Genomic DNA, 20,175 nt, shown 5'->3' with positions numbered 1-20,175 from the left:
GACACAACATCAGACGCGCGCATGTAGCGGTAGAGGCGATTGGGGGCACCGGGGCCCAGGCGGCGCTGTTACTGGCTGACATTGACAGGGCCTTTGACTCCCTGAGCTGGGTCTACCTCTTTGCACTCCTCTCACTCCTTAACTTTGGGCCACACTTTATGTCCTACCTGAAGCTACTGTATACTGATTTGACAGCCTCGGTGAGGGTCGCGGGGGCCACGTCAGCGGCCTTCCCCATAGGGCGGGGCACCCGACAGGGATGCCCACTCTCGCCGTATCTGTTTGCTCTGGCTATGGAGCCGCTGGCCGCGTGGGTCCGAGTGGACGCACAACTACGGGGCTTTGAATGGGATGCTGGTCCGTCGGACAGAATCGCATTGTATGTGGATGACGTCCTGTTCTTCCATACAGATGTGAATAGGTCGGGCCTCGAGTCCTGGAGATCATGAGAGTATTCGGCAAAGTGTCAGGATTGTGCCTGAACCCGCGTAAATCCACTCTGTGGGTGCTGGGGGATTCTGTAGGGCTTGGCTCGTGGGCATCGCCACTGCAGGTAGCAACCGGGGGCCTCATGTATTTGGGTGTGTTTTTAACGGTTTCACCAGCTATTTCTTGGGAGTGCAACATAGTGCCCGTCTGTGACCGGGTTCGGACAGATATGAAATCTTGGTCTCGCATGCCCCTCAATATCTACGGCAGGTCGCCTATTTCCAAGATGGTGGCCCTTCCACGCCTGCTGTACCAGTTGCAGAACCACCCATATTCAATCTCGCCGCAATGGTTTCGGCAAGTAAATTCGGCTCTGGGTCAGTTCCTGTGGGCAGGGGGGGTACTGTGAGAGTGGCCTTGCGCACCTGTTTTCTGTCCACATACTGCAGAGGGCTGGCAACATCGGATATTCTGTCTTCTTACCAGGCGTCCCACCTCCTCATTCTGAATGAATGGTGGTATGGGGATAGGGGGGACCCGGCGTATGCCCGAGAGATACCTCATGGACCCTGATACGCTACACACCATCTTATACTCACCACGGCTGAGGAAAGGGCTGCCCAGGTTTACCCAGGTGGTCTTCCAGATTTGGAGGCAGGCGTTGCGTCGCATGGGACGGTGGGGTAGACTGACGGAGGAGACCCCGCTCTGGCAAAATGGTCGACTGCCGGCACTGGTGGGCTTTCGGGGCTGGGATTCCATAGGAATCTCCACATTAGGGCACGTTCTGAAAGGCATGTCACTTAAATCCTTTCAAGAGCTCAGCGAGGAGTTTCACATTCCCCGAACGCAGTTCTTTAGGTACTTGCAATTCCGTCACGCCATTACACCTGCCCTGGAGGGACTGGACTCCTTGCCCGAGTTTAGCCCGATAGAGGCAAAAGTGTTCATGGGAGACCTGGAGGAAAAGAAAATATCCCGCATCTACCAAACACTGGTCACACATTGCTCCTCCTCACTGCAGAAGCAGCGGGATTCCTGGGAAAGGGATGTGGGGGAGCTAGAGGAAGAAGATTGGCGAGAAGCCCTCGAGGCCCCAAGAGGAGCGGCTATTGCCATGCGCCTGCGCTTTATCCAATTCAAGTACCTACATAGGGCTTACTACACCAGGGAGAGATTGTGGCGGGCTGGACTGATTGAATCCCCTGAATGCTTGCGATGTGGTCATGAGGTGGGCACTTTCCTACATACGGTGTGTAGCTGTGGTAATTTGGCCGGATTTTGGACCGGGGTGAGGGATTGTTTATCCAAAGTGCTGGGCTGGAACCTTCCTCGTACTCCCAAACTAGGCCTTCTCCACGTCTTCGAAGGAGTAGGTGGTAAGAGACATCTGCTCCTGTTGGGTCTTACGGTTGCGAAGCGAGATGTGGCTCAGGCCTGGAAGGACCCCCAGGCTCCTAAGGTTGTGGTGTGGAAAAAGGGCCTTGATTTTTGTATGGGGTTGGAGCGGCCAGTTTTTGAAGGCAGGGTCTGCCCTAGGAAACATTACAAAATATGGAAACGATGGGCGACCTATAGAGGTATATGGCTGGAACCGCCAGCGCTGTCAAGAGACACCGAGGGGCTGATGTGATGGGGTCGACATAGTACACATTGTTTAATGTATGTGACCTTCTTCCTTTTTCTACAGGACCGAAATGACATTGTGCGGGGGGAGGGGGGGTGTTGGCGGGTGGGGTAGGTGGGCGGGGGATGAGGGGTTATGTTCTAAGATGCTGTATAGATCGCTGTTTATGATAAGAAATGCTTGTTTGCAGTCCCTCCGGGGTACGGAGTGCTGCGTCTTTTGTGCGATCTGTCAATAAAAAGTGTTGTTAAAAAAAAAAAAAGAAACAGATCTCAATTCAGCTTAATACCGAGAACTGTGTGAATATTTCTCAGAATGAGTCAACTGCCAGTTCAACAAAACCTGCTGAGCTACTAAAGACAGATTAAACAGCATCTGGCTGCTTTATTGATTCTGATACCTTCTCACTGGATCAGAGTGAACCTGAGTTACTGCCAGATTTGGTTTCCCACAAAGAAAAAGTATATAACTTCTATCTTTGGCTGAATAGACTTACATTGGTTCTCCCTGGCTACAGCTTTGGATTGCACTTGGTTTACTGTTCCTCGTTCTGTGGATAGCTGCAGTTACTGTATTTTTCCTGCTCCTGAGTGGACACTAGCTCTCAGAACGATCTGCAGTACAACATGTGAACTTGGTCCTGAAACTACATATGTCATCTCATCGTGAACAAAGAGAACTGTCCCTAGTGAGCATTACAGCAGTTTCAGATCCTGAAGGAATAGTTTGGGATAGGGTTTTAATGTTCCTTACTTTAAAAAAAAGTGACCCTTCTCTAGACACTCATTGTAAGCGAAGATCAATGAATAGCCCATTTTGAAGGATTTTTGACTCAAATAACATCTCTGGGTCTAACTTTCCTGATCTTGAAAGACCAATAAACCAATGCCTGACCTTTTCAGTGTAGGTAACTAGGGGGCTGGATAAGTGTACTAGTGGAGGGGCTCCAGGCACGATGGTGTCCCCAACGATTTCTGTGTCGACCACCAGGACTTATGGGCCCCTCTAATAACTAATGTTTTGAATGACATTGTGAAAACCACCCCACTAGCCTCATGGAACACTCACATTACTGTTCCTATATTTAAAAAGGGCAACAAACAAAAAACACAGAACTACAGACCCATTTCATTATTGGATACTACTGTGAAGCTAATGGGACGCCTCCTACTAAATAGGTTAGAAAAGGGGGCAATGGAGAATAAGATCATGATGCAGGCGCAATACGGTTTTCAGGCTGGTAGAGGCACTATAGACCAGTGCCTCAACCTAGCTGCAACTGAAATATACGAGAGCAAAACAAGGGCAGATCTATTTGGGTTTTATGGACCTAAGTTTTGCTTTTGATTGCGTAAACCATTCCGGTTTGTGGGAGATAATAGAGGAAATGGGGATGGACCCAGAACTCACCCGTTTTATTCGGCAGCTGTATACAAATGCGACTGCCAGTGTCCAGGATGGAAAGGACGGGGAGCGCACCCGCTCTTTTAAGATCGCATGGGGCATTAGGCAAGGGTGTGTTCTCACCTCTTTTCTTTATACACAAATCGGATTGGTGCCACATTGACTGGAGATATATTAGATGTGCCCACTTTTGACTACCATACCGATTCTCGCATATGCGGATGACGTGGTATTAATAGCTTGTACAGGGGTGACTCTTCAAAGACTGATAAGTGCCTAGGCTTTCCATATGGCTTCAGTGGGTCTAAAAGAAAATGAAGCAAAGTCTTTAGTTCTTGTAGTAGGTACTCCTGTGGTAAAGAGATCGCAATCTTTTGCCCTAGGCGACTAGAGGTGATTGACTTCTTTTCATATTTAGGGGTCCATTTTGACAAAAAACAGTCCAGGGCGAATATGGTGGAAAATAGAGCTCTGGGGATGGAAAGGAGCATGGAAGCTATAAATTCTTCCGCTAGCAGACTAGGCACAAAACTACTAGTCGTTATAAAGTCAATATACCAGACAGACACTCTCTGCAGCCACATGCGGGGCAGGCATATGGGGAATGGTCCCGGCAATGCACCTCCAAAATCTAGAGGACTGATTTTTCAAGAAAGTACTTTCTCTCCCCAGATCGTGTTCGAATTACATTTGCCGCACGGAAGCAGGACTACCCTATATAACAGATATTATCAATATCGCCCCAATACTTTTGTGGCACTCAATATGGCGCAGATACACAGTAGATTTAACGCAGTTTATAATTAAATTGCATTGCTTTGGAAAATGCATGTACATTCCCTTGGCTTCAGTATGTGAGGGTAAACCTAGCTGCCTTAGGTTTAGAGGAATTGTTCTCTAGTCCTAACTTGTATAAAATAACCTCGAAGTAAAAACTGAAGGAAATGTTCTTCTCAAAGGCAGCATATGAGCGCCAGGAAGGAAATCGGCAGAAGAATTCAGTGATGCTATATCTCCAATTACCACCTATAATTGTGGGGGATTTCTCCTACTTATACATCATTGGAAATAGACAACAGATTTATATTGCTGAGATTACGCCTTAACTTAATTGCACTGATGTTAGGTTATCCTTAAAGAAGGTAGAGGAGCTCTGACCTGTCTGCATGCCATGTGATAGGGAGTCTGTGCAGTCAGACTTTCATATCTTTTTTGTCTGTAGGGTTTACAAGAAGGAAAGAGATAGATTTATCCTCCCATTCCTAAAGAAGCTAGTTTAGGCAATGCCGCCCAGCATTGTTGTATATAAAACAACTCTAGGATCTAAATACCTGTTTTGCGACAGCCTCTTTCTTGCTAGCCTGTCTAAGAGTAAGGACAAATATGGCTCACTGCACATGTTAAGCTAGTTAATTTTAATGGCCAACTATGAATGGGCTATTTTATGACCATATGTGAATGATTGTCACGTTGTTTCTATTATTGAAATTATCTAATATGCTTGCATATATTCAAGTGGTTTTTAAAGGACTTAGCTGATGTTGTGATTCTTTTTTAACTTAACTGATTTTTCAGAATCTAACAAAATTCGATTTATTTAACTTCACATGGTTTTAAATGTATTTATATTTTTTTGTACTTTTATCATCTGTAGAATACAAAACAGAGCGAAAAAAGTAACTAAGTCTTAAGGATAGGGTTTCATATGATGTATTTGGTTCCACTGAACTTTTGAAAGAACCACAAACAAATCACTTTTTTTAACCACATGTATTTAACATTTCTTTGAATTATATCATCACCTACAGTACATTCTCTGCTGATTGGGATTTTGAAACTGAATAGCATGCTGTGTGATTTAGAACAATATGCTGCATTTTCCAAGAACGAATTGTACGAGATATCCGATTTTGACACCATGTATTGGTAACAGTATGGTCATTATTTCTTGCACAAGTATTCCACGTGATGTTTCTACTTATTAATGGGAACATTGCCCAACACCACAGAAAGGTAGTTCACAAACATTTGCACAAAAGTTTGCTTATTTTTCTGTTTTAACACTTCAGACCCGTCCTCACTATTATAGGCTTGCACCTACACATTCAAAGAAAAATATGCTCACTAACACGAAACCGAGATACTTTGCTTCCATTATTTCCCAGCTGTCTTTACAAGGTTTCAACTTTTAGAGGGACACCATCGACACAAGATCAATCTAAGGAACTAAAGATTGGCAAGTTCAGGGAAAAGAGACATTATTTGGAGCATGTCTCAAACCATAGCAGGTTGAAACAGTGCAACAGTTTCTTGTCTTGGATTAGCACAGATTAAGGACTTGAACACACCTCGGATTCCCTCGCTTTCACACTTTGAGGGATGGCAAAACTATACACAACATAGTGAGGATACACTGAATGACATACATGAAGGTTCATACAATTCATCAGACCCCAAGTGGAAGGGATGGTTAGTTTGGTCTATCAACACAAATGGGTGACAATCAAGATTCAAGGGTACCGCCGAAGGGTTTACTATCCATAGGCTGGACCAACGCTATGTACAACAAGAACATCCGGGGGTGGTGACATCCTACAGATTTGGGACGTTATGGCTAGTTTGGCTGGAACCTCAACACTGTCCCAGGTGAAACAACACTTGACCTTACTTTCAGATAACATGGATCTGAGGGACTTTTTGCTACGTCCCAGGAAACCACGCATTAAACGTTTCTTATATTCCATTTACAACAAACAGGAGGCTGCAGAGAGATTGAGTGAAATTACAGGGTTAACCTAGAAAAGGCTTTGGCAGTGGTCGATAATGGCATGACCGCACTAACATCCAGAATTTATTCACTGGGCAACATTGTGTCTTCTGCTATTAATAGAACGGAACAGGACTGGTCTATCCTACAACATGGGCAATCACATTTACGATCCATTCGATTATTAAGCTGGACGCTACAAAAATTGCATTCTGGTCACATGCCTTGGCAATATATTAACCGTATGTCTGTTCTCTGCTTATATTTTAACAACAAGGCAGACAATGGCACTCAGATGCGAAATATAAAATGCTGCACAAAAATTTGAAAAGTTACCTTTTACCGTGGCTGAGTCACCTTTCACAGAAGGATTAATCCATGGCCATATAACATTGCCAGTAATAACACTCCAATGTCAATACTGCCTAGAGTACCATCAAGTAGGCAGGTATGAAGCCTTAGGGAAGGAATACATCCCTGAATCTTAAAAGTTAACTTACAGATTTAGATGCAGGAATGGGGACACTGAAGTTTTTATCAGTGGTTCTCGGTTCGGACTGCAAGAGATTGTTAAGTGGGTCTTTAATTTATCAGGATAGTATGCTTCACTGAGCTTGCAACTCTTCGGTTGCAAACCTATCTTGTCACATGAAAGGGTCCCCAGTCACTGTGATTCATCCGGTGTTCAAACTGCTCTTGAACTGGAGTTATTTGATGTTGAATGATCAAGATTGTTGCGGGATGCTGCCAGGCATTGACTATCTGGTCACAGTATGTTGCAGGGTTACGTGTTGTATCCAAGTACAGTTAGGAAGACGCTGTTTTGGCCTTCGTGGAATGTTTCCTTTATACAGTTTGATACTCTGAGCCGACTGAAAGCCATACTTTGACAGAAGGAAGTTGCCTTAACCTCAGCTCAAGAGACTTTGTATCTCCAGGCTGCAAAGTCTTCAATTGACATACAGGCTCTAGTCTGAACTAAAATCCCGCTCCATTTTGGAGAAATGATACATCGTATCTTTAACATGTCTGATACGAGTGGGATAGCACACCTATTTAAGACCATAGGTTCTGGGCTATTTAGCACCTTTCAGGTGGTTTTCAGAGTTATTCCATCTTTAATGCACTTCGTATTTGGAAGCATTTTCGGAGGGCTTCCACTGATCCTGCCACTGGTAGTGGGTCACCAGATTAAAAATGTTCTGCAACGCAATGGATGTCCCCAATTCCCAGGAGATGGAAAAAGCGCTCTTGGAGCAACGTTGCAGTGAACGCATGGTACTCCGTCTGGGCACAACTCTGCTTCAGGAATTAAGCAAGCATTGGTTTCCATCATTCAGAGCAGTCTGGGTAGACACCGTCTTGCCTGTACTCCGCTGCTTATTCTGCGGACACGAATGCGTGTTGGACATCTGTCTAACACTTCCATCGATTACGCCTCTGGACGTGGATGTACTGCTGGACCCGCTAAAGGCCCATGTAGTGCAGTGGTCTCAGCGTATTCCAATCCTGATATCCGCATTCTTAGAGCCACCACGGGATGCTTCAGTTCCTGTTGGAATGGACACAGGCTCAGTACCAGGCTTATGGGTATCAAGTACCTCCTCAGCAATGGCTGTGGGAACCGGAGAAGATCACCTTTGCTCCATTGACCTGATTCAAGAGATGTTAATTGAACAGTTGTCTGCGAAGGCAGGCAACAGTGATGTTGCATCTCTCACAGGGCACAAACATTTGTCTTTCTGTGTGCTGGGAACAATTCAGCCTTTTTTGAAAACAACCAAGATTGGAATTTGAAAACCTCACTGTTTTATTTTTCTAATTCTGCGCTCACTGAGCTTTATGGCTTCCGGCATGCTCAGTCAGTGACTTTTTTAGAGGACGTGGCGATTTTTCACAGATATACCTTTTTAACATACACCATGTTTTTTTAACTCCTATTTTAGCAATGTTTTTATGCTTTTATAAACAGGAATATTTAAGTATTTATTATTATGTTGTCCAGTTGGATGAGAAGTAGGCGTTATGAACCCCAATGTAGGTAGTTGCACGACCTTTTACCTACATTCGTTCTACCATTGGTCTACATTTCAGGTATAAAAGCACCACATCTTCGCTGGACAAACCAGAGGAGAAAAAGACTTCCATGCTGACAGGCTGAGGTTCCTGCACGCAGACACTTCAGCACGCAGTGATCTGGCATCCCTTGCAGGGTGTCTATTTCGAAACCAGGACGGGGTCCTTCATTCTCTCACATCTGGTAACGGAGCTGGCTCTATCCTAAGGGGCTTCTTGGCTATACACCTACATACATACATGCTTGGTACACTTAGGTACATCTAGTTAGGGTTTGCATCATAGGAGTACACATAACTGTCATGTATCTATATGGCTGCATATATTGCTTATCTTAGAACTATGGTAGAATTCTACCTTTTCTTCTGTTTGGGTCTCATGGTTGTTGCAACACATGTATTTGATACTAGAATGAGCTGGTTCAAAAAATCCTCACTGAAAACGTCCCCAGTTTATTCGGTGTATGTACATCTCTGAGACAAAGTGAGCACGAACGACTGAGCGAAAAGTACTGTACTGTTTCCATGATCCCTGAGAGGCCAGGGTTGTCATGTTGGATAGTTGCGAGAAACTGTTCGCTCCTTGCTAAGAGGAGCTAGCTGATCTACAGACTAACATATCCTTTGTGGGTGTCTGGAATCAGTCTGGACACCAATCCCTTAGTTTTTGTTGTCTAAATGCACAGATCCTATATAGATTTGTAGGAACTACATGAGAATATCTGAGTTCTTATACACCCTCAATGCTCAACAACACACTGACCGCAGGAAAGTCCTAAGGCAGTATGCTGGGCTCTTTTCTTTGACCCCTGGTCAGACAATTTGCTGCACACATGATGTGGACACTGGTGTCAGCCTACCTGCCGAAAACAAAATATACAGGCAGTCTGACAAAATCAAAGAAAGCATTTGGGCTAAGGTCCACAAGATGCTGTAATTGAACCATCCGAGAATCCCTGGGCCAGCTCAGTGGTCTTAGTCCCCAAACCTCATTCCAAGGGAGGAAAACCAAAGGAAAGTTTGTGTTGACCAAGGGGGCCTCAACCCTGTCACCAAGACAGATACGCACTCCATTTCAAGATCAGATTAGATCATGGACAGCCAAGAATCTCAGTTCTTTAACATCGGGCTACTGGCAGAATGGGCTGACCCCAGGAGCAAAATAGTTCAGTGGGCATTATCAGTTTACCGCAGTGCCCTTGGGCTTAAAGGATGCCCCTGCCACCTTTCAAATCTTGGAAAACAAAGACCTGGCTGCGCTGGAGTCATTTGGTGCAGCATATCTTGCCGATATTGGGGTCTATAATTCCACATGGCAGGATCACCTGATCCAACTTGCAAAGGACCTTCAGGCCCTGCAGCATGCAGGGCTCACTATCAAGGGAAGCAAGTGCCAGGGCTCTGTTGTATACTTGGGCCACCTTGTAAGTGGAGGTCAAGTTCAAACTTTCGAGCCCAAGATCTAGCTGGGAAACTCCAACAACCCAGACTTAAGTCAGGGCATTCTTTGGCTTGACTGGGTACTACAGGAGGTTTGTGAGGGGGTATGGACCCCTCACTGAACTGACCTTCAAGAAGCAGCTAAAGAAAGTAAACTGGAGGGCGAACTGTAACAGGCTTTTGACACCCATTCTAAAAGCTCCAGATTATATAAAGCAGATCGTTGTGCAGATTGATGCCTCTGAACCTTGAGATAGGGACAGTTTTATCTGAGACCAATGATCAGGACCAGGGCCAACCTGCTGCTTTTATTAGCAGGAGGTTATTCCCCAGAGAACAGCGTTGGAGTGCAACTGAGCGGGAAGCCTGGGCTGTGGTTTAATCCCTGGAGAAGCTGGGACCCACTTTCTTGTTCAAACAGACCACAGACCTCAGACGACTGATGCAAATGAACAGGGAAACCCAAAACTGTTGAGGTGGTCCATCTCCCTACAGGGAATGAACTTTACAGTGGAACACATACTTAGGACTGACCATACCAATTCAGATGGCCTTTCCAGGCTTTTCCCCTTAGACAAAGTCCCTCTTGTGAAAGGTTAGCATCATCCTTTTTCGCTGTGTAGTTAAGGGCCCCCTTTGTCATGGTCTCCCCCACATGTTGCCACTCGTACTGATACCAGGTGCCAGTGCGCTTTCCCTAAAAAAATGGACAAATTGTAACACAATTGGACACACTTTAGCACCCCTGATAAGGGCATGGATACTAAAGCGGGTCCCGAAGGACTGCAGCATGTATTATGCCACACCAAGGGTCCCCATACAAATTGCATGCAGCCTGCCATTGCAGACAGCGTGTCATTGTGCACACCATGAGTGAAAACACGACATGGCACACTCAGTGTTCCAGGCCAAAGTCACTGCATGTAATATATGTAAGTCACCCCTACGGTAGGCCCTGTAGTCCTACGGCAGGGTGCATTATATTACATGGAAGAGCATAACTGAATGAGCAGCTTTGCCCCTGTGCGGTCTAGTTCAAATTACTAGATGGTACAAGTGAACAGGGAAACCATCTCAAGCATATGTACCAGTTCCCCAGCTACATGATGGCTTTACTGAAACCTATGGTGTCTGTTATCAACCACCTTCGCTTAATAAATCTGTGCTGTTACTATGACAGGCACCCAGAGGGCACCTTAGAGGTGCGCCTGAAAAACCAACTACTATGTAGTGTGCTGGCTGGGTGGTATAGTACCCCCCAATCAAGTTTCCGAACACCTGCAGGCGAAGGCCCATGCCCAGAGACCAGAAACAACGCCTGCCCCGTAGAAAGGAGTTCACACTCTAAATCCCCAGCAGGATGGCTGGAGATTTAGTACATCAAGGGTAGGAGCTTTAAGGCCCATGCCACCTTTGATATGGGACCCTGGTTTTCCCCAGACCTGGTAGATGAGAACTCCTGCCCTGAGGCCAATTTGGCACCAGGACAGACAGGAAATTAGCTACGCAGTAGGCCTGCTGCACCATCAGGCTAATCACACCCCTAAGGTGGGCTACCTGATGGGCTCCACAGAAGGATTCCACCATCTTGATTTTGGTGGAATTAAAGTTCTGATACAGAGTTATGCCCAATTCGCACCAGAAGTTGCAATTGCAAAGACCAGACTCTTCCTGCATCTGTGCATCCTCTAAAAAGACTTGGAGGGCTGGTGGAATTAAAATTCTGATACAGGGCTATGCCCAATTCTCACCAGAAGTGGTCATATATGGGCTGTAGTAACCCCAGGGTTAAGTAGCCCAGGAGTAAGAAGCCCATGGGCTACTACCCTTCACTCCCCATAAAGCCTGTGAATTGAGTATTTAGGTGGGCTCATGACACCAGTAACTCAGATTCCTCTGACTAAAAGAGGACCAAGTCAAGAGCCAAAGAACACAAGCACTGCGGACAAGCTGTGGACTTGGTGCTAAACCCAGCCTGCCTGCTCCTGTCTCGACAATTGCAAAAACCCGACTCTTCCTGCAGCTGTGCATCCTCTAAAAAGCCTTGGAGGGCTGCCAGCACTTCGCCAACCAGCCAGCATCTCCCTTGAATTGGAGGAGTCACTTCCCTGCAGGCACAGACTGTACAGTCCAGTTCATCGATCTGCTGAACACCAAGTTCACCGATGCAGCAGCGTTCCAGGAGGAGGTCACCAAGTGCCCAGGGGGCAGCACTGTCAACCCATACAGTTATCGAAACGCTAATCCACCCGAAGGCTCCCTGCATTAAAACCTGGGGTACCAGACCCTGCTGCAAGCACCAAGGCTTGCTTGTGTTCAGTCCGAACACCACTGCCAAAACCGGCTTGCACGATGAGGAACTCCAACAGAGGTCCGCTCCACACCAGAAGTAGTCTTACTGCCTTCTCCCTCTTTTGCAGGTGCACCAAGAACTACGAGAGCATCAAACTCACCGATCTGACGGAAAAAAACCTATGCACCTGAGCCACCCCCCCCAGCCAGAGTCTATAGAAACGGACGGTCTGACTGGTCTCCCAGACCCCTCTTGCAGCCTTTCTTTGCAGGTACTGATCCTCATTGACTTTCACGTATAGCGTTCGAGAATACCACCAAAAAAGCACCTATTCACAAGGGCCTTAAGTCCAGAAGAACAGTCTTGTAAGTCATTTGCAAGTGACCCTATATGCAATGTATGTTTCTCCCATAGGATAACATTACCGCGTTCAAGGCTCATGCCTCAAATCTGAAAGCTGTATTTTCTGTTTCTGAAAATCGCTAATTCGAAAAGGACCTGATCCAGAAGATCCTGGTGTCTAAATTTATATTAAAATATGTGCTATTTTTGCAAATTGGTGTCAAATTCAGAATCGTGTCTCTCATTTATTGACTATGTATGCAACATACCCCCAATACTCACCACTGATGAGCCTAAACCTGCGAGATTACATTACCACAAATAGAGGACCATGGGATTGTTAAGGCAAACCCCTGTACACTAATACGGAATACCTGGACTCTGCGCAGTGCACCTCATTTTAGTACAGCAACCAGACAGATGCACAAGAATTGTCCTGAAATGCTGTTCTTCACCTTGTGTCTGCTTTTAGAGTTAAAAAGGGAAGGTTCAGGAAAGATGTAAAAACCTGGATTTCAAGCACGATCAGGGTTGTCCGTTCTATCATTTACCTGTTCTAAGCAGCGCCAAGATGCCTCTTGGCATCGGTTTGCATTTTATAAATAATAAATCAAATCCCTATCAAATGTGCTACAAAGTGTTACATGTGGCTCAGTAGACCTGTCCAGCAGGATTTGACACTGTGCTGTCAAAAGAAGGCCAAGAGCACCCACACTCCATTTCTGTGGCGTTCACGAGTCATCTCAGCCCATTCAGGCCAGCCTTTTTCACACATATATTCAAGGCTGAGCAGAGGCTGCGAGCTGGCAGATGCTTAAGCGAACACGCCTTCTGACAGTTCAGGCAGGTAAAACTTTCAAAAGGTTATTCTTCCTTAATATTTAGAAAAATAGTGCTTTTATTTTCTAGCTGGTCCCTTTCCGAAGTTAGTAGGATTAGTATTTTAATCTGCACTCTGGTTTTCTACATAGCACAGTTGTCTCCCACAATCTATATAGCTTTTTGGGCCTGGGCACTGTCTACAAATACCACTTTCAAATACCATGCACCTTACCTCTTGTGATACAAGATTTACATGGGGTGACTTACTAATATTTGAAAATGTTTTTTTTTGTATATGTTGCTTTGCAGGATTACACTGCAACACAAGCTAAACAGGGTAGGCCTGTAGCCATGTTTGCACTGACATGTAGTTGATAGCACAATAGGTGCAACAGTCGACAGGTGGACTAGGTGCACTTTTTACACCAGTTATTAGGGACTTAAATGTGTGTCAAATGCACCAATCAGGAAAAGCTAATTCAACTATGGTTAAAGGAAGAGCCCAGACCCTTTACTACGGATTAGTGGGGCAAAGTGCACTGAGTTCTAAAGCCCGCAAAAGAAAGGGTCCAGCAAAAAGTGAAAAATCAGGAGTGACTCACAGAAAAGGGAGATTTCTAATATTAACGAACGTGGTGCTCGGTTATTAAGACTCACTATGCCCTAAGCCTGCTGGACAAAGCAGAAGGCCATGACACAGAGCAGAAGGAAGCGGTGGGCATGACAGAAGGGCAAATCCACTGAGCAGGTGAACAGGCCACAGGAGTGGGTAAAGGTCAAACACTTCCTGCTCCGAAGGCTGGGTATATGCCACAGCAAAAGGTCACACACACAGACTTGATTATGGAAGGCAAGATGGTGCAAGAGTAGGCCATGAGCACAGGTACAATGAATGCTTAAAGGCCACATCGATTAAACTGTTAAAAGGTCAACCACTATCCCCAGTAAACACTGGCCGTAGCCAAAGATCAGCGGGAACTGGGCATAACCTGTAATTAGTCTATTGTTTGCAGCCTCAGTCTGTGCACAGGAAATGATGAAACATTATGTCCTACACACAGAACATGGTGTGTATGGTGTAAGGCATTCCAGTTACATACAGCATGAATGGGTACGTGCTTTCAATGTAGCGAAAGTCCATGGCCTACAACCAGAGCAATCCAGGCATTGCCACAAACCGCTAGCTCGGAGGGCCGGGGCACATGTTCCAGAGAGAATATGTGGCCAAAGGGCATGTCCTGTGCCTAAAAGTGGTCGCACATGGACACAGTCGTGCAGAGTGAGGTCAGGGAGGAAAAACTGGGTACTGAACGTGGCTTGGCCATGCAATGCATAACTGAGCCCCATGGGAAAACTGAACAGAAGAAAAAGTGCATCACATCAAAAACACTGCAAAAATATTTAAAGGAACATTGGTATTTTGAAAAGTGACTAAAGAATCCGGTTCTAAAAGGATGTTACTTACCAGTAAGCATTTGTTCTTGACATGTAGTGTAGATTCACATGCTTTGCATACTCCTGCCATCTAGTGTTGGGTACTGATGTTTACAAGTTGTTTTTCTTCAAAGAAGTCTACCCTAGTCAAGAGGTAAGGTGACTTCTTACGGTGATAGTGCGCATGGGAATTGACTCCATTGTTAGATTGTTTTCCCGCAAAGGGTGAGAATGGAGTTAGTAAGTGTAGAACAGAGATGTCAATGCGTATGTATGTAAATTGAGAACTTCAACAACTACAGGTTACCGGAGAGGCGGGTGGAGCATGTGAATCTACAGCTCAACATGCCAAGAACAGATGCTTACTGGGTAAGTAACATTATCCGTTCTAGGCATGTGAGCTGTAGATCACATGCTTTGAATCGACTATAAAGCAGCATGCTCCCAGAACAGTGGCTGATCTGTAGCTGTTTGAAACAGTGTTTTGAGTACTGCCGGGCCTACATTAGCTTTTTGCATCGCTAACACATCCAGATGTCAGCTAGGTGAATATTCCCCAAGACGGCCATAGTAGCCCCTATTGTGTGGATGGAATGCTCTCTAGTGGGTATTATCAACGTTCTCTTTGCTTTAGTATAGCATATTTGGATACATTTTACAATCCATCTTGCAATGCCTGATTTAGATATGGGATTGCCTTTGTGTGGTGGAGCAAAAGCAACAAAGTTGCTTTGTCTTGCGAAATTCTTTTGTTCTTTCAACGTAATATAGTAGAGCTCTTCTAACATCAAGGGTGTGTAGAGCTCATTCTGCTACAGAGTCAGTTTGGGAAAAGAACACAGGTAACTTAACAGATTGGCTGATATGAAAGGCAGAAACTACTTTAGGGAGAAATTTACCTACTCTCCTCAGTGAAGTTATTGCAATGAGGAAAGCAATCTTCCATGAGAAGAATTGTAATTGGCACCAATGCATTGGTTCGAATGATGAACCTATTAGACTTGGAAGGACTATGTTTAGGTTACACACTGGTGCAGGTGGGACTCTTGGTGCGATCACCCTTTTTAATGCTTTTTCTCTGAATGGAGAGGAGTTGTCTGTTTTGTAAGTATGCAGCTACTGCTGCCAGATGTATGCGAATGGATGTGTAGGCTAGTACAGATTGCTGTAAATGTAACAGGTAAGAGATATTTTGTACGGAAGCATGGAGAGGACTGATGTTATTGTTTCATGTTTATTGTACATGTGTCCTCATGTAACAACTGGTGCACGTGTAAAGCGCTCTGATACCAGATACCCTCGGGTCAAGTTTGAGATATATAAAACTGTGTAAAGAAATAAAAAATATTGCTACAATAGATAACAAATCGCTTCCATTTTGCTACATAACATGCCCTGGTAGTGGGTTTTCTAGCCTCTGTTAGGATATTCGTACAGTCTGGTGGTAGGTGTAAATAAGCAAACTATGACTTCAGGAGCCAGATCGCCAGGTTCAGGAATTTGGATGCTTGATTTCTCCATGGCTCTGAATGAAGAGACTGTGGGCGAGATGCATCTTTTGGTGTGGAACTACGGACAGCTCCAGCAAGGTAGTGAACCAGGGTTGACCGGCCCATGTGGGAGCTATGAGAATTAGAGCGAGGGATGTTTCCCTGAGCTTCCGAACTACCAGTGGAATGAGTGGAAGAGGTAGAAAAGCATAGGCAAATATCCCTAACAAGTTCATCCATAGGGCATTGCCCTTGGAGAGCGGTGCGGGTGTGGGAACCTGGAGGCAAAGCTTTGGCATTTTGCGGCTTCTGCTGTGGCGAACAGGTCTGAGGAAATCCCCATTCCTGAAAGTAGGGGAGGACAACCGGACGATAAATTCTCTAGTGGATTTGCTGAAAAGGTTGGCAATCTGATTTAATCCCGGAAGGTGTTCTGCCAGGAGATAAATGTTGTGATGTAGGGCCCATTTGCAAATGGCTTGTGCTAGGTGTGACAATTGGAGAGTGTGCCCCCTCCTGTTTTATAGTACATAGCTGTCATTTTGTCTGTGCGGACTAGGACAGCTTTGCCTACGAGGTGAGTTTGAAAGGCTTTGAGCGCTAGAAACAGCTAGTGGCTCTAAATGGTTTATATGAAGTTTTTGTGCTTTAGACTCCATAAGCCTTGGATTGTGCGGTCCGGTAATTGAGCACCCCAACCAGTGAGCAATGAGTCTGCTCTTAGCATGGTCTGTGGAACAGGGTCAATGAAGGGCCGCTCTTTGGATACATTTTGTAGGTTCCACCTCTGAAGAGAGCGATGGGTCTGGCCGTCTACTAACACAAGATCGGTTAATCAACCCTGTGACTGGTTCCACTGACTTGCTAAGCATTCTTGAAAGGTATACATGTGAAGTCTTGCAACTGGGCACATGAAGGAAAAACTAGTTTAGGCAAGAAAACAAGTACAGGCACAGAGGAATAAAAACAAGTCTGGGCAAGAAAGCAAGTACAGGCACAGGGTAATAAAAACAAGTCTGGGCAAGAAAGCAAGCTAGGCACAGGGGAAAAATACAAGATTAGGCAAAAACAATGCAGGCAGAGCCGTGCAGCAGCGTGGGGAGCGACCTGCCTGTGAGTAGGGTCATAGGTCGCTCCCCACGCTGCTGCACGGCTCTGCCTGCATTGTTTGAAACGGCGGCCCTCATCCTCCTGGACCTGTCAGCCGCCTTCAACACGGTCTGTCACCACACACTACGAACACGCCTCCACACAGCTGGGATCCAAGAGAAGGCCCTGGACTGGACCACCTCCTTCCTCTCAGGCAGAACACAGAGCGTCCGCCTTCCCCCCCTTCCGCTCCGAAGCCACCGAGATCATCTGCGGCGTACCCCAGGGCTCATCACTCAGCCCAACCCTGTTTAACTTCTACATGGCACCGCTCGCCCATCGGCACGACCTCAACATCATCTCCTATGCCGATGACACCCAGCTGATACTCTCCCTCACCAAGGACCCCCACACCGCCAAAACCAACCTTCACGAAGGAATGAAGGCCGTTGCTGAATGGATGAGGAACAGCCGACTGAAGCTGAACTCGGACAAGACGGAGGTCCTCATCCTCGGATCCAACCCTTCGGCCTCGGACGACTCCTGGTGGCCGACCGCACTGGGAACCGCTCCAACACCCACCGACCACGCACGCAACCTAGGGGTCATCCTCTACTCCACCCTCTCCATGACTAAACAGGTCAACGCAGTCTCCTCCTCCTCCTGCTTCAGCACCCTCCGCATGCTCCGTAGGATCTACAAGTGGATCCCCACTGAAACGAGAAGAACAGTCACCCAGGCCCTTGTCAGCAGCAGGTTGGAGCCTCGGCCAAACTCCTGAGACGGCTCCAACGTATCCAGAACGCCTCTGCGCGCCTGATCCTCGACATCCCTCGCCGCAGCCACATCACAAACCCACCTGAGACACATGCACTGGCTCCCGGTCAACAAGAGGATAACCTTCAAGCTCCTCACCCACGCACACAAGGCACTTCACAACACCGGACCAACGTACCTCAACAGGCGACTCAGCTTTTACACCCCCAGTCGCCAGCTCCGCTCCGCCAACCTCGCCCTCGCTACAGTCCCCCACTTCAGAAGAGTGACCTCAGGCAGCAGATCGTTCTCCGACCTCGCCGCCAAGACCTGGAACACCCTCCCCATCCACCTACGGCAGACCAAAGACCTGCTGACCTTCAGAAAACTCCCCAAGACCTGGCTTTTCGAGCAGTAGCAGCATCCCCCACCCCAGCGACTTGAGACCCTCACGGGTGAGTAGTGCGCTTTACAAATTATATGATTGATTGATTATGATGAAAGAGCCATCATTCCCGAGCAGTTGCATGGAGACACTGGCTGTTAATGAGTGATTGGGCTGAAACTGTGTGAGAAGAAATGTAATACTGTGAATTACGGCTGCATTTTGAGAGGCTAGAGCTTTTTGTGTCTCAATGGTGGCTCCCAGATAAGGCAGTGTGTTTGAAGGCTGCAGATGGGACTTCAAAGCATTCACTGTAAACCCTAGTTGATGTAGTAGGTGAATTGTGGATTGTGTTGGAGACACTTCAGGTAAGTGACGGCTTTGATGAGCCAGTCGTCGAGGTAGGGATGGACGTGGATGTGCTGCGACTACTGCCAGGCATTGGGTAAATACTCTGGGAGCAGTGGTGACTTTAAACTGTAGTACTTTGAATCGGTAATGTTGACCCGCTATCACAAATCTGAGATATTGGAGATGAGCAGGGTGAATTGGAATGTTTAAATATGTGTCCTTTAAGTCTAGAGGAAACAAAGTCGCCCTGTTGTAAAAGTAGGAGCACTTGCTGAAGTGTCACCATGTTGAAATGTTCTGACAGTATGTAGTGTTTCAGTTCTCGGAGGTCCAGAATAGGTCTTAATAAGCTATCCTTTTTGGGAATTAGAAAATATTGGGAGTAAACGCCTGACCCGTGCTATTGTAATGGTACTGGCTCTATGGCTCCTTTTAGCAAGAGACACTGGGCTTCCTGTTTGAGCTGGTGCAAATGTTCTGGTGAAAGTTTGGGAGAACAAGGTAGAATGTTTGGAAGATTGGCGTTAAGCTCCAGGCAATAACCATGTTGGATAATTCCTAACACCCATTCGTCTGTTATGGATTGCCAAATGGTGTGGAATTGTACAAGACATCCCCCGACAGGTGTAAATGATCGGGGGGAAAGGTAGGTATCTGTATCTTCCTCTAAAGAAGCCTCTTGTGGAGGAAGATTGATTGTTGCCTTTATACGAGGAAACATTTGTGTCTGAGGATGTGGTCTTGGTCCCTCCACGGTCAAAGGAGTGACAAAAGGAGCCCTGGTTTGAAGGAGACTAAGTCTCCCGTAGATTTAGCTACATCAGTGTCTTTTTTTCATTTTCTCTAATGCCTGATCAACTTCAAGCTCGAAAAGAAGCTCTTCATCAAACGGAGTGTTCAAGATAAAATGATGGAGTTCAGGTATCAGGCGGGACTCTTAAGTAACAGGTTAGTGTTAATCTCTCGAGCTGTGGTATCAGCAGCATCTAAGGCACATCTAATAGAGGAATTAGAGATGAGTTTTCCTTCCTGTATTAAATCCTGTGCTTTAGCTTTGTGCTCATCTGGATGATATTGGAGCAATTGCCCCACTTCGTCCGAATGTGTGCTCTATCATACCTAGCTATGAGGGCCTGGGTGTTGGCAATGCATCAATGAATCACCGCCTGGGCAGCTATTTGTTTGCCAGCGGCGTCTATTATTTTGACTCCTTGTCCAGAAGGGGAGCATCTCCAGAGGTTTGTGAATTAGCCTGTTTACAGGCATTAGAGACAACAAGGGAGTCTAGGGGTAGACTGGATCAGACGGAGTATGCTTTTATTTTTTATCTATTCTAGGAGTCAGAATAAGAGCACGAACAGGGTCCTGGATGTCAAAATACAATAAAGCATACAGCAGCAGACCAAGGTCATGCACATTAAATCCCACCAGTTTCATATGTTTTTTGCACGAGTGCAACCACTTCTGGCAT

This window comes from Lissotriton helveticus, chromosome 5_1 (genome assembly GCF_964261635.1).
Source record: "Lissotriton helveticus chromosome 5_1, aLisHel1.1, whole genome shotgun sequence".
Classification (NCBI taxonomy): domain Eukaryota; kingdom Metazoa; phylum Chordata; class Amphibia; order Caudata; family Salamandridae; genus Lissotriton; species Lissotriton helveticus.
The sequence above is the reverse complement of the archived record's forward strand: the minus strand, read 5'-3'. Positions refer to the sequence as shown.